The following is an 11,725-nucleotide window of genomic DNA, read 5'->3' on the forward strand; positions in this document are numbered from 1 at the left end:
CACCCTGGCCCCCCATAGCCAAGCGGGCAAAGGACAGCCACCAACTCCCTGCCACCTACAGTGTCTTCTCCAGTCCTGCTTCCCAAGTGGCAGACCCATGTGGATGCCTGAGCCCTCCCCACCCCTCAGAAGCCCAACAGGGCCCCGCCCTTGGCCTCTAAGACTTTCTCGGGGAGATAGACGCTCACGTAAAAGGGGACCCAGGGTGCACGAGGCCCCCAGCCTTCTAGAGCTTGCTATTCTGAGCCTCCTCCAGGGGTGCAGCTAGGACACCATTTGGTTTGAGCTGCCTTGGTTTGGGAAGTGTGGGATGGGGGCATCACTTCTCCCCACCTGGAGACCCCAGGCAGAGGCCCAGGATGGGGCAGCGAGAGTCAAAAGGCAGAGGGAGGGAGGCCCAGACGGAAGAAGGAGTAAGAAAGTGGAAAACGCCATCCTATCCCATGCATGGTGCGGCCATCACTCCCAGGGGACAAACAGTGGGGGACATGACATTTCTTCCTTTGGCATCCTTTCCTTTGCTGTGCATTTACTGAGCACCTACGATGTGCCAGGCACTATGATGGGCCCCTGGGATAGAAGACTGGATTAGCAGGGCACCTGGGTGGTCTGGTCGGTCGGTTAAATGTCCGACTCTTGATTTCCACTCAGGTCATGATCTCAGGGTTCATGAGATCGAGCCCGGCCCCGGGCTCTGCGATATAAGCACAAAGCCTGCTTGGGATTCTCTCTCTCCCTCGCTGCCCCCCACCCCGCTCTCGTGAGTGCACACGTGCATGCTCTCTCTCTCTCTCTCTCTCTCTCAAATAAATAAATAAAGTTTTTTTTAAAGGGCTGGATTAGGGGGGCGCCTGGGTGGCTCAGTCGGTTAAGCCTTCGACTTCGGCTCAGGTCATGATCTGGCAGAGAGTAAGTTCCAGCCCCACGTCGGCCTCTGCTGACAGCTCAGAGCCTGGAGCCTGCTTCAGATTCTGCATCTCCCTCTCTCTCTTCTCCTCCCCTGCTCACGCTCTGTCTCTCCTTCAAAAATAAAGACATTAAAAAAAATTTTTTTAAACACACAAAAATCCAGAACTGGGCTTAATGGAGACTCAAGTGAACAGTTTGTAAAACTCGTTTTCCACGTGAGTCTTCCTGGAACCGGAGGCAACTTCTCGGTGGGTCAGAAACCACCATTAAGAGCAAGAATATGCTGTCTCGCCGTCTCCCCATGACCCCCTGCAAGGCAGGGAATGTACAGAAAAGGGGGGGGCGGTCTCTGAGCTTCTGGCTCCAGCTCCCGGTGACAGGCACATAGTAGGCCCTCAAGAAATACACGCTGATGAAATGGAGAGTTGAATTAGTAAGTGCTCCCCACGAGTGCCCACCGCTGCCTCCACGGTGGGGGACATGTGCGGCCTCAGTGGCCAGCGTGGGCTCACTGCCTTCACATCAACCGTAAACGGCCTTTGCTCCCCTGAGTCTAAGCTCAAGGCTGGAGCTGGTGTCTTTTAATGAACCAAACTTTCCTGGAGCCTCTGTATGTGGAGCCTGTGCCACCAACACGGGCATAAATCCTGATCTTCAAAACAAAAATCCTCCCCCCCACCCCCGCAGCCCTCCACTTTTAGCCTCTGCAGACTGCACGCGGTAAGGGACGCATAGGCTTTGGTGAGAGAGAATATTATAGAGGAAAAGGGAAAAGCTAGTATTCGAACACTTCTTGTAAGAGGGTCAACTGATACCATCTTTTTAGAGCTTTGTCCTTAAACTAAGATTGGGAGGAAAGCTAAGCATGATTCTATGGAAGAGAAAGGCTTCCAACAGAGGGATGAGACCTGTGCTGGGGTTGCACGCTGGCACAAATCCATTCCCGCAGAAAAAAAAGCCAAACGGGAACAGACTGTGACGCGCTGACACCTAGTGGCCGAGGGAGGTATTGCACACGCGCTCCGCGTCGTCTTCCCCGCCACCTGCAGCTGGGTTCCATCTACTTGAATGGCCATTTGGCAACATGAGACCACTGTCACGTGAACTCTCCCCCCTTTAGACCTGCCATGACTTTGATAAATAGATTCCAACTATATGTATTTAGCTAAAAATTATTAGCTGTAAATATTTTCCCAGGGAAGTTATATTAATAAAAGTTCGAAACTGGCACATAAAGAGAGGTGCAGCGGGAATCGTGGGTCACGAGTACGCTCACTTCCTCCCTGATCACCTTCAAGTGTGTGCACCAAGGGCCCCTCCTCTGAGGCCTTCACTGGCACCTCCCTCTAAAATGTCAACCCTCAGGGTGCCTGAGGGGCCCAGTGGGTTGAGTGTCAGACTTTGGCTCAGGTCATGATCTCATGGTTCGTGAGTTCGATCCCCACATCGGGCTCTAACAGCACAGAGCCTGCTTTGGATCCTCTCTCTCCCTCTCTCTCCGCCCCTCCCCTGCTCACTCTTGCAAAAATAAATGAACATTAAAAAAAATTAAAATAAACTATCAACCCTCACCAACACTCTCTGTCCCCTTGTCCCTTCCTTGTTTTCACTTCCCTCTTCCCCCCACTGTGACCATTTCACACACTATACAATTTGTCTATTTCTCCTGGGATTGTCCGTCCCCTTTCCTGCAGAGGAAATTTGTGAGGAAGCGATTTGTTCAAGGCACTGTCTTATTCTTTGATAGATTCCCCAGTGCCCACGTTAGGGCCTGGGACATGATAGATGCTCCATAAGTATTCTGGGGATGAATGTTATGTGAAACCAGTGTTAAGAAAACACCGCATCAGGGGCTCATGCAGCATACAATTCTGCAAACGCCCGAAGTGTGGATGTTGCCAGCTGTGATCAGTTTCCTTGGGCTGCCGTAACAAGTTCCTGGACTGAACCAGCTTATACAATGGAAATTCATTTTCTCCCTGTTCTGGAGGCTGGGAGTCTGAGCTCAAGGTGTCCGCAGGGTGGTTTGTTCTGATGCCTCTGTCTGTGGCTCGTAGGCGGCCGCCTTCTTCTGGTGTCTTCACATGGTCTTTCCTCTGTGTGTGTCTGTGTCCTAATCTCTTCTTATAAGGACACCAGTCAGATTGGATTAGAGCCACCCATATGACCTCATTTTATCTTAATCATATGTCTAAGGACCCTGTCTCCAGAGTTCCATTCGGAAATTCTGGGGGTTAGGACTTCAACATATGAAAAGGGGAGGAGGGGGAGCTAATTCAGCCCGTTACATAGATAAACACACCAAAAAATGCTGGGATGTGTCAAAAGAATACAGGTCTCAGCCGAAAGGGGTTCCCAGTGGCCAAACCCAGGACCAGCGAGGCATGAAACGTAAGAATAATAATAACAGATTATAACTCACCGACTAAAACGAGGATCTATGAGTCCATAGCGATCAATAAATACAGGTAAATAAATACGTAGGGTGAAAGGAATGGCTTTTCCTCACCATAGACTGCCAATTGAAAAATGCAAAAGAAAATTACCACTCTGCAGCCCTCGCTTTAATAATTGATTCGGACACAAATCCTCATGGGAGGCTTCAACCCGGGTGAAGGTCTCATGGAGAACAGCTTAGGAACACAGTCTCAAAGCGCCTCCCCGCAGAATACCTTAGTAATCCCGACTTGGGAATCGCAATGGAGAATCTGGACAGCGGATGCCCCCTTTTTTTGTTGTTTTTTCCATTTATTTATTTATTTTCGGGGAGGGGGGAATGGGCAGAGAGAGAGGGAGAGAGAGAGAGAATCCCAAGCACCATCTGCCCTGCCAGTGCGGAGCCCGATGTGGGGCCCGAACCCACGAACTGTGAGGTCATGACCTGAGCCGAAACCATGAGTCGGACACTTAACCGATTGAGCCCCACCGGTGCCCCACAGATTAACAGGTTAACCAAGTAACCAAGGTCAGCAATGCACATTATGGGACAGATCAACACCCAGTACCTCCTGTGACATTCCTGCTAAAAAGCAAAAACAAAACAAAAACAAAACAAATGAACAACAACAACAAAAAAGAAAAAACCCATAACCTGAATCTCAAAGTCAGGATACATCAGATAAACCCAAATCCAGGTACATTCTGCAAAAGCAGCCGGTACTCGTCAAAACCGTCAAAGTCACGAACAACAAAAGTCAGGCTAAGGAGCTGTTCCAGACTGAGGGAGAGGGAAGAGACCAGGCAGCCAAAACTAAGGCATGATCCTCGATTGATTCCTGGGTCAGGAAAAAAAAAAATCACTGAAAGGGACAATCTTCAGACAGCTGGTGAAGTTTGAATACGTGCTGTGTATCAGAGAATGGCAGCGTGTCAATGTCAAGTTGCCTGAATATGATCATTGTACTGTGGTTACCTAAGAAAATGTCTTTCCTCTTTGGAGATACACACTAAAGATTTAGGAGTAAAGGCTCGTGACACCTGCAGCTGACTCAAATTGTTCAACACCGTAATACTGTGTGTGCGTGTGTGTGTGTGTGCACGTGTGTGTAGGGAGAGAGGGGAGATAAATATGGCGAGATGTCAGTAAGGGGCGTACCTGGGTGAAGCGTATACGGAAGCTTGTGGCGCTAGTCTGGCAATTTTTCTGTACCTCTGAAATCTTTTCCAAAGGCAAAGTTTCAAAATTTAAAAAGGGTTTCGTGCTTGGTGCCGGGGACAAGAGAGCCGCAGGACGGCAAGGGGAGGGATGGTGCCTTACCTGAGCCGGCACAGGACAGGCAGAAGAGCCCGGGGCTCCAGTGCCTGTCACACAGGCACGCCTCCGCCTCCGGCTGAGAGGGGCTACTGGTTCTGGGGGTGCACTTCCCAGCCCCCAGCCGGCTCCGAGGACGCCTCCTCCTATCCTAGCGATCTAAAGCTCGTTCCAGAGGGTCTGTCAGGGCGCTGAACCACTCACCCCACATCGACTCTGTGCTGGATTCAAATCCCTGTAGAAAGCTGATGCCCCCTGGGCGCCTGCGGGGGTGGGGGGGCGGGGCTCAGTCGGTTAAATGTCCAACTCCTGATTTCAGCTCAGGTCATGATCTCAAGGTTCGTGGGATCGAGCCCCGCCTCGGGCTCTGTGCTGACAACACAGAACCTGTTTGGACTTGTCTCCCCCCCTCCCTCTGCCTCTCTCTCTCCTTCTCTCTCTCAAAAATATATAAATAAACATTAAAAAAAAAAAAAGTTGATTCTTCCTGGGAAGGGGAAACAGACCTTAGGCTACTCTCATTAAGACAGCTCAAATGCCGGGGCACCTGAGTGGCTCAGTCTGTTAAGTGTCCGACTTCGACTCAGGTCATGAATTCATGGTTCGTGGGTTCGAGCCCTGCATCGGGCTCTGTGCTGACAGCTCAGAGCCTGGAGTCTGCCTCGGATTCTGTGTCTCCTTCTCTCTCTGTACCTTCCCCACTCATTCTCTCTCTCTCTCTCTCTCTCTCTCTCTCTCAAAACTAAATAAACATTAAAAAAAAAAAGACAGCTTAAATGCCACCTCCTCCATCACAACCTCCCAGATGTTCCCTGTGACAGCCCCTTTTTCTAAATGACCTATAGCCCCTTGTCCCTTTTCAGCATCCTGCTCTAGTTAACTATTACGATCATTTTCTGCCCTTGTTATAGCGATTTAAGTATGGATCTTATTCCTCCCACTCAGATGTGAATCCAGTGAGGACAAAATTCACGGCTAACTTGTCTCTCGCAGGCCTACCGCCGGGCACGTGGAACGAAGGCGTGAGCGAAGAGATGAGCCAGGCAAAGGACTCCCGGGGAATCTGGGTGCTCAGGGAGCAGGCCAGGGTGGGTGTCGCAAAGCCGTAAGAGGCTGTAGAAAGATTGGATTCGTGGCCTCACCGCGCACCCCCACCCCCAAGGCAGGACCCCTGCAGTGCCTGCGGCCCCCCCGCTGTCCCCCTGCTGCTTCAAGGATGGCTTTTTTCATCTGGAGCCCGAGAGGCCCAGGGCAAGGGTTTTAAATACCCTCCGGCTGTTTCCCCAGCTCCCGCCCCTGTCACCAAACATGATAAAGTCACAGGTCAGAAGCCAGGACCCAGGTCACCGCCAGAAGGAACAGGGCCTCAATCAGGTCAGAAAAGACTCAGAGGATCAGGTCCAGAGGCGGGTCCACCAGGGAGTAATGTGGCACCTGAGGATAAAGGAGCTGGGGCCCTGTGGGGCCAGACTCATTATCAGCGACCTTGACCTGTGTTCCCAGCAGGAGTTCGCCCCAGGCCAGCAGCTCCTGTGGGTCTCCGCTGCCCCCTGGCAGGCCCAGCTCAGGGGAGGTGGCTGCGGAGGAGCAGGGGCTGTGAAGGGGCAGGGGGCTTTCTGAGACTCCCTTCACCTCTGCTGAGGGACTTCAGGCCAACTCCTTGGTCATGCTCCAGTTCCCGAGAATTTTCCATACCCTGCTTAATATCTCCATCCCCTGCCAGCCCACTCCCCAGGTTCCAAACATTTCCTTGTCGGCTTCCAGTTAACCCTCGCTCTGCCCAGCTCCGAACGTCTGCCTCCCCCAAGCCCTTCCCTTGCATTTTACCCAAAGCTGGGGTGGAAACTCCAGACGGCGCTTCTTCCTTCCCAGGACTCTGCACGGCGTCCCCAACCCCCTCAGGGGCCACTGCCTCCTTCCTGCCTCCTGACTGTCCTCGAAAGCTTGGACCACGGTGTCCAGGGCCCTTGCTGCTCAAAGACCACAAAGCTGGGGCTGTCAGGGTCCCCATGCTCCTGCCCCGAGAAGGCCAGCGGGCTCCTGCTGTCCTGGGGCAACTCCCTCGCTCATTCACGTATTCATTCACCTCATTAATCTGTAGGGAATGCCTATTCTGCACCAGCTGCCGGGGCATCCCAGCTTCTGCTTGCATACCTCCTGTGGAGGAGAGCTCACTACCTGTATGTTGCCTCATCCATGGTCAACAGCTCCACGTGCCTGAGCAGAAACTCCCCCGCTGTCTGGGCCCCAGGGATGAACCTCGGGAGCTCTGAAGTTGGGTGTGTGCCTGTTGTGTGCGTCTTCCTGGGAAAGTGGTCGTCAATGCTCACTGGCGTGGGCTCCGGATCCAGGCAGCCCGGGTTTGAAGCCCAGCTCTGCCCCCCTCCACCTGCTGAGTGACCTGTGTAACCTTGAACAAGTTACTGAACCCTCGGAGGTCTGGAAAACAAACCCAATGAGTAATTCACTTTCCTTAGTGGATAAGGAGGATACAGAACCAGAATGAAGGGACTATCTGCTTTCTCATTTTCATTTTTTTAAATGTTTATTTATGTATTTTGAGAGAGACACAGAGAGAGAGAGAGAAAGAGAGCACAAAAGGACGAAGGGCAGAAGGAGAGGAAGAGAATCCCAAGCAGGCTCGACCCTCAGTACGGAGCCCGACGCAGAGCTCGATCCCACGACCGTGAGATCATGACCTGAGCCAAGGTCAAGAGCCGGATACTTAACCGACGGAGCCACCCAGGCGCCCCTCATTTTTTATTTTTATTGTGAAGCATAACCAACATGTAAATAGGCTTAAAGCACAAATATATGTTTTGGGGCGCCTGCGTGGCTCCGTCGGTTAAGTGTCCGACTTCAGCTCAGGTCACGATCCTCACGTTCTGTGAGTTCAAGCCCCGAGCCGGGCTCTGTGCTGAGAGCTTGGAGCCTGGAGCCTGCTTCAGATTCTGTGTCTCCTCTCTCTCTGCCCTTCCCCCACTCATGCTCTGTCTCTCTCCCTCTCTCAAAAATAAATATTTTTTTAAAAAAATTTTTAAAAAGCATAAATATATGATTTAACACATCATCATAAAACGCTTGAGTAAACCCCACATAGGCCGAGAAATAGAACACGCCAGCCCCGAAAAGCTTCTCCTCGGTCTCCATTCAAGAGAATTTGCACGCAGGGGCGCCTGGGTGGCTCGGTCGGTTAAGCGTCCGACTTCGGCTCAGGTCATGATCTCACGGTCTGTGGGTTTGAGCCCTGCGTCGGGCTCTGTGCTGACAGCTCAGAGCCTGGAGCCTGTTTCAGATTCTGTGTCTCCCTCTCTCTCTGCCCCTCCCCCGTTCATGCTCTGTCTCTCTCTGTCTCAGAAATAAATAAACGTTAAAAAAAAAATTTTTTTTTAAAAAGGAAAAAATAAAAGAGAATTTGCACGCATATTATCCCAAGAGTCTCAGGCCCAGCAGGACAGGCACAGTGGGCATCAGAGGTGAGTAGAGGGGTCAAGGTCACCAGCTCTGCCTCCACGACTCTGCACTGTAGGCAGGCTGCTGGACCTCTCTGAGCCTCAGTTTACCAGCTATAAATCTGTGAAATGGGGCCATACAGTCCTGGATCTATCTCACAAGAGGAGACCACAAGGGTACCTGGGTACCTGGCACGACACAGGAAAGTCCTTGACATCTACAGGCAATTGCTTTTACTAATTTGGGTGGGGACAGCTGTAGGGGAGAGATTTCCTAAGGGAGGTTTCTAGTCTCACACCTCTGCCCTCCCAAACTCCAAACCTGCAAATGAGATAGACACCTTAGAGGTAAGGGTGAGAACAGCATCTATTTCAAGGGTTTTTCAAACTGTGTTCCTTCGATTCCCAGGGGTTCCATAGAAATGTCTTTTAGGGCGACGGGGGCTTCATCCCCCGGCTGCCAAGTGACTCAGCTGTTCCCCTTTTCCTCTAATGGCATCGCACGCACGTAAGATTGTACAAAGGGATTTCGTTCCTAGAAAATTAAATTACTGATGTAAAACTCCCACAAATTGTAAAAAGGACAAACAAGTTAACTTTTTAAAGTTTACTTATTTTGAGAGAGAGTGCGTGTGAGTGGGGAAGGGGCAGAGAGAGAGGGAGAGAGAGAGAGAGAATCCCAAGCGGGCTCCGCGAGTGAGTCGCTAAACCGACTGAGCCACCCAGACCCCCCAACCTAAATTGTGTTTTTAATTTTTAAGGTTTATTTAATTTTGAGAGAGAGAGAGAGAGAGAGCAGGCATGGCAGAGGGGCAGAGAGAGGAGGCACAGAATCCAAAGCAGGCTCCAGGCTCCGAGCTGTCAGCACAGAGCCCGATGCGGGGCTCGAACCCACGAACTGTGAGATCATGACCCGAGCCATCCGTCGGCCGCTCAACCAACTGAGCCACCCAGGCGCCCCCCACCTAAATTTTTTTTAATGAGCAAAAGACTTGAGTAGGCACTTCCTAAAAGAAGACACACAAATGGCCCATAAGCACACGAAAAGGTGCTCAACGTGACTATTCATCAGGAAATGCAAATTAAAACCACAAGAAGCTACCTCCTTACACCCACCAGAGCGGCTACGATTCAATGACAGACGTACCAAGTGTCGAGCAAGTCACGGAGCGGCTAGAACTCCCACCCGCTGTTGGTGGGAACGCAAAAACGTACAACCACTTGGAAAACCGTTCGGCAGCTTCTATGAAAGCTGAACATATGTCTACCCTACGATCCACCGCGTCCACTCCTGGGTCTCCACCCAACAGAAACGCACACGTCTATTCACCAAAAGGCGCGTACTGGGATGTTAATACCACCACTGTTCCCAAGCACCCCACTGGGGAAGCTACCCCAAATGCCCATCCACTGGAGAAGAGGTCAATAAAACGTGTATTCACACCACGAAACGGCACGCAGCGGTGAAAATAGCCGATTTGTGGGGCGCCTGGGTGGCTCAGTCAGTTAAGCATCCGACTTTGGCTCTGGTCGCGATCTCTCAGTGTTGCGGGTTCGAGCCCCACGTCGGGCTGTGTGCTGACAGCTCAGAGCCTGGAGCCCGCTTCGGATGCTGCGTCTCCCTCTCTCTCTGCCTCTCCCCTACTCACACTCTCTTTCTCTCTCTCTCTCTCTCTCAAAAATTAAACATTAAAAAAAAAATTTTTTTTTTTAAGAAAATAGCTGATTTGCACCTGCACACAATACTGGGGTGAATCTCACAAACAAAATGTTGAGCAAAGGGACTAGGCACAGAGGCTGCCTGTTACACGGTGCTGTTTCCCTGAAGTACAAAAACCGGCCCAATTAATCTTTGCCGTTTGAAGTCAGGGCAGTGATTACCCTCGGTTTTGGGGGCGGGTTTGCATCTGGAAGGGAGCCTGAGGGAACTCTGCAGGCGTTTGTAATGTTCTGTTTCTCGGCTCCGGGTCATGGTTACACGGATTTGTTTGGTTTGTGGCGTTTTATCAAGCCCTTCCCTGGGACACACACCTTTCCGTGGGCACCTGATGCTTCCAGAAAAGTTTCTAAGATGATGGTGTAAACTCACAAGGAAGCCCCTGGCAGACACACGAACGTTTAGTTTTCCTTTTAAAAGCAGGTCACAGCGCAGTGTGCTGTACCTTATGGCCCCCTACAGCATATTTTGTAGGAAAGAAATGCATGCATTTGCAACATTAATGGTGGACAATTCTGGGTGGGGTTGAATCACTTGGAAGTTTTTGCTTACCTCTAAGTAACCTGCAAGGGACACGCATTAATTCGTACACTTGGGCCAAAAGAAAATGGGATTATGGATTTAATTTTAAAACCTGGGCCCTTCCCTTGGAGAAACTCCACAGGCCTGGGACTGGGGAGTGGCAGTGTGTGGTCAGTGTTGTCGGAAGATTGAAAGCTCCTAGGGGACCAGCCGTCCCCAAGCCTATCACAACAGCTCGATAACACTTATCACGCTTAAGTGCTCTGTTTCAGTCTTGCCGTGATTGGGTTCTTTAGATTTCGTTCCATTGCTTGATTTGATACGTTCGCGGAACATTTGTGAACACCTGTGCCCTTGGCAGGGGCTGCCCCGCGTTGGCGATGGATTTCCCGGTGGCCCTCAAAGCCAAGTGCCAGGCCGGGCTAATGGCAAAGTAAACAGCATTGTCTAATCTTTCTGCCAGGCCAATCTGGCACGCTGAGATTACCCAACTTCCCCCCTGGCAGCCACGGAGGGGCCCTGGCAGATGATCAGACCTCATGGAGAACACAAGGTTCTGGAGTCGGGGGGGTCCACTTTCCCTCCAGGGAGTTCCCGTGGGGACTGGGCAGAGTGGCTTTTCTGAGTACCCCGGGGATTGGAGGCTGTGGCCGTCACAGAATGTCCACCTTACGCTCTAACCAATGGGCAGGAACCACGTGCGTGTGTGTGTGTGTGTGTGTGTGTGTGTGTGCGCACAGAGCCCGACCCAGAGCAACGGTCTCCCAAGACAAGAGCCTTCTGTGACTCAGGTCCCGGGCTCTAAATAGTGTCACTATTCGGTTACATGAACCTGTGTTGACCACTTAGACCTTCGGAACTGTGTCAGTAGGGACAATGCAAGGGAGGATAATAATTTTTAAAAGCTCGTGTATCTCAAAGCACTGAGAAAAGCATGGAGAACCTTGGAAACACAGGCCTTATTGCATGGATGGAGGTTTGTAGGTAGTCAACTTCCTCCAGTTCAGGGTCTCTCACAAAGCCGCAGCCAGGGTGTCAGCCAGGGACGTGGTCTCATCTGAGTTTCGACCGGAGAAGGGTCCGCTTCCCAGCTCACATGGTTGTTGGAAGGATTCAGTTCCTTGTGGGTTGTCACACTGGGGGAGGGGGGGTGGGGGGGGGCTCTGTTCCTTGCTGGCTAATGACTGGAGACCACCCCCTGTTCTTCAATGTTTGGGCTTCTCTGCAGGGCAGCTCGCCTCATCAGAGTGAGCAAGGGAGAAAGTCTATACAAAGAATCTACTGGAAAGACAGAATGATGATCTCACCTAATGTCATCATACAAGTGACATCCCATCTGCTTTGCCATATCCTGGCTTCTCCCCACCACCCCCG

This window comes from Panthera tigris, chromosome D1, assembly GCF_018350195.1.
Source record: "Panthera tigris isolate Pti1 chromosome D1, P.tigris_Pti1_mat1.1, whole genome shotgun sequence".
In the NCBI taxonomy this organism is placed as follows: domain Eukaryota; kingdom Metazoa; phylum Chordata; class Mammalia; order Carnivora; family Felidae; genus Panthera; species Panthera tigris.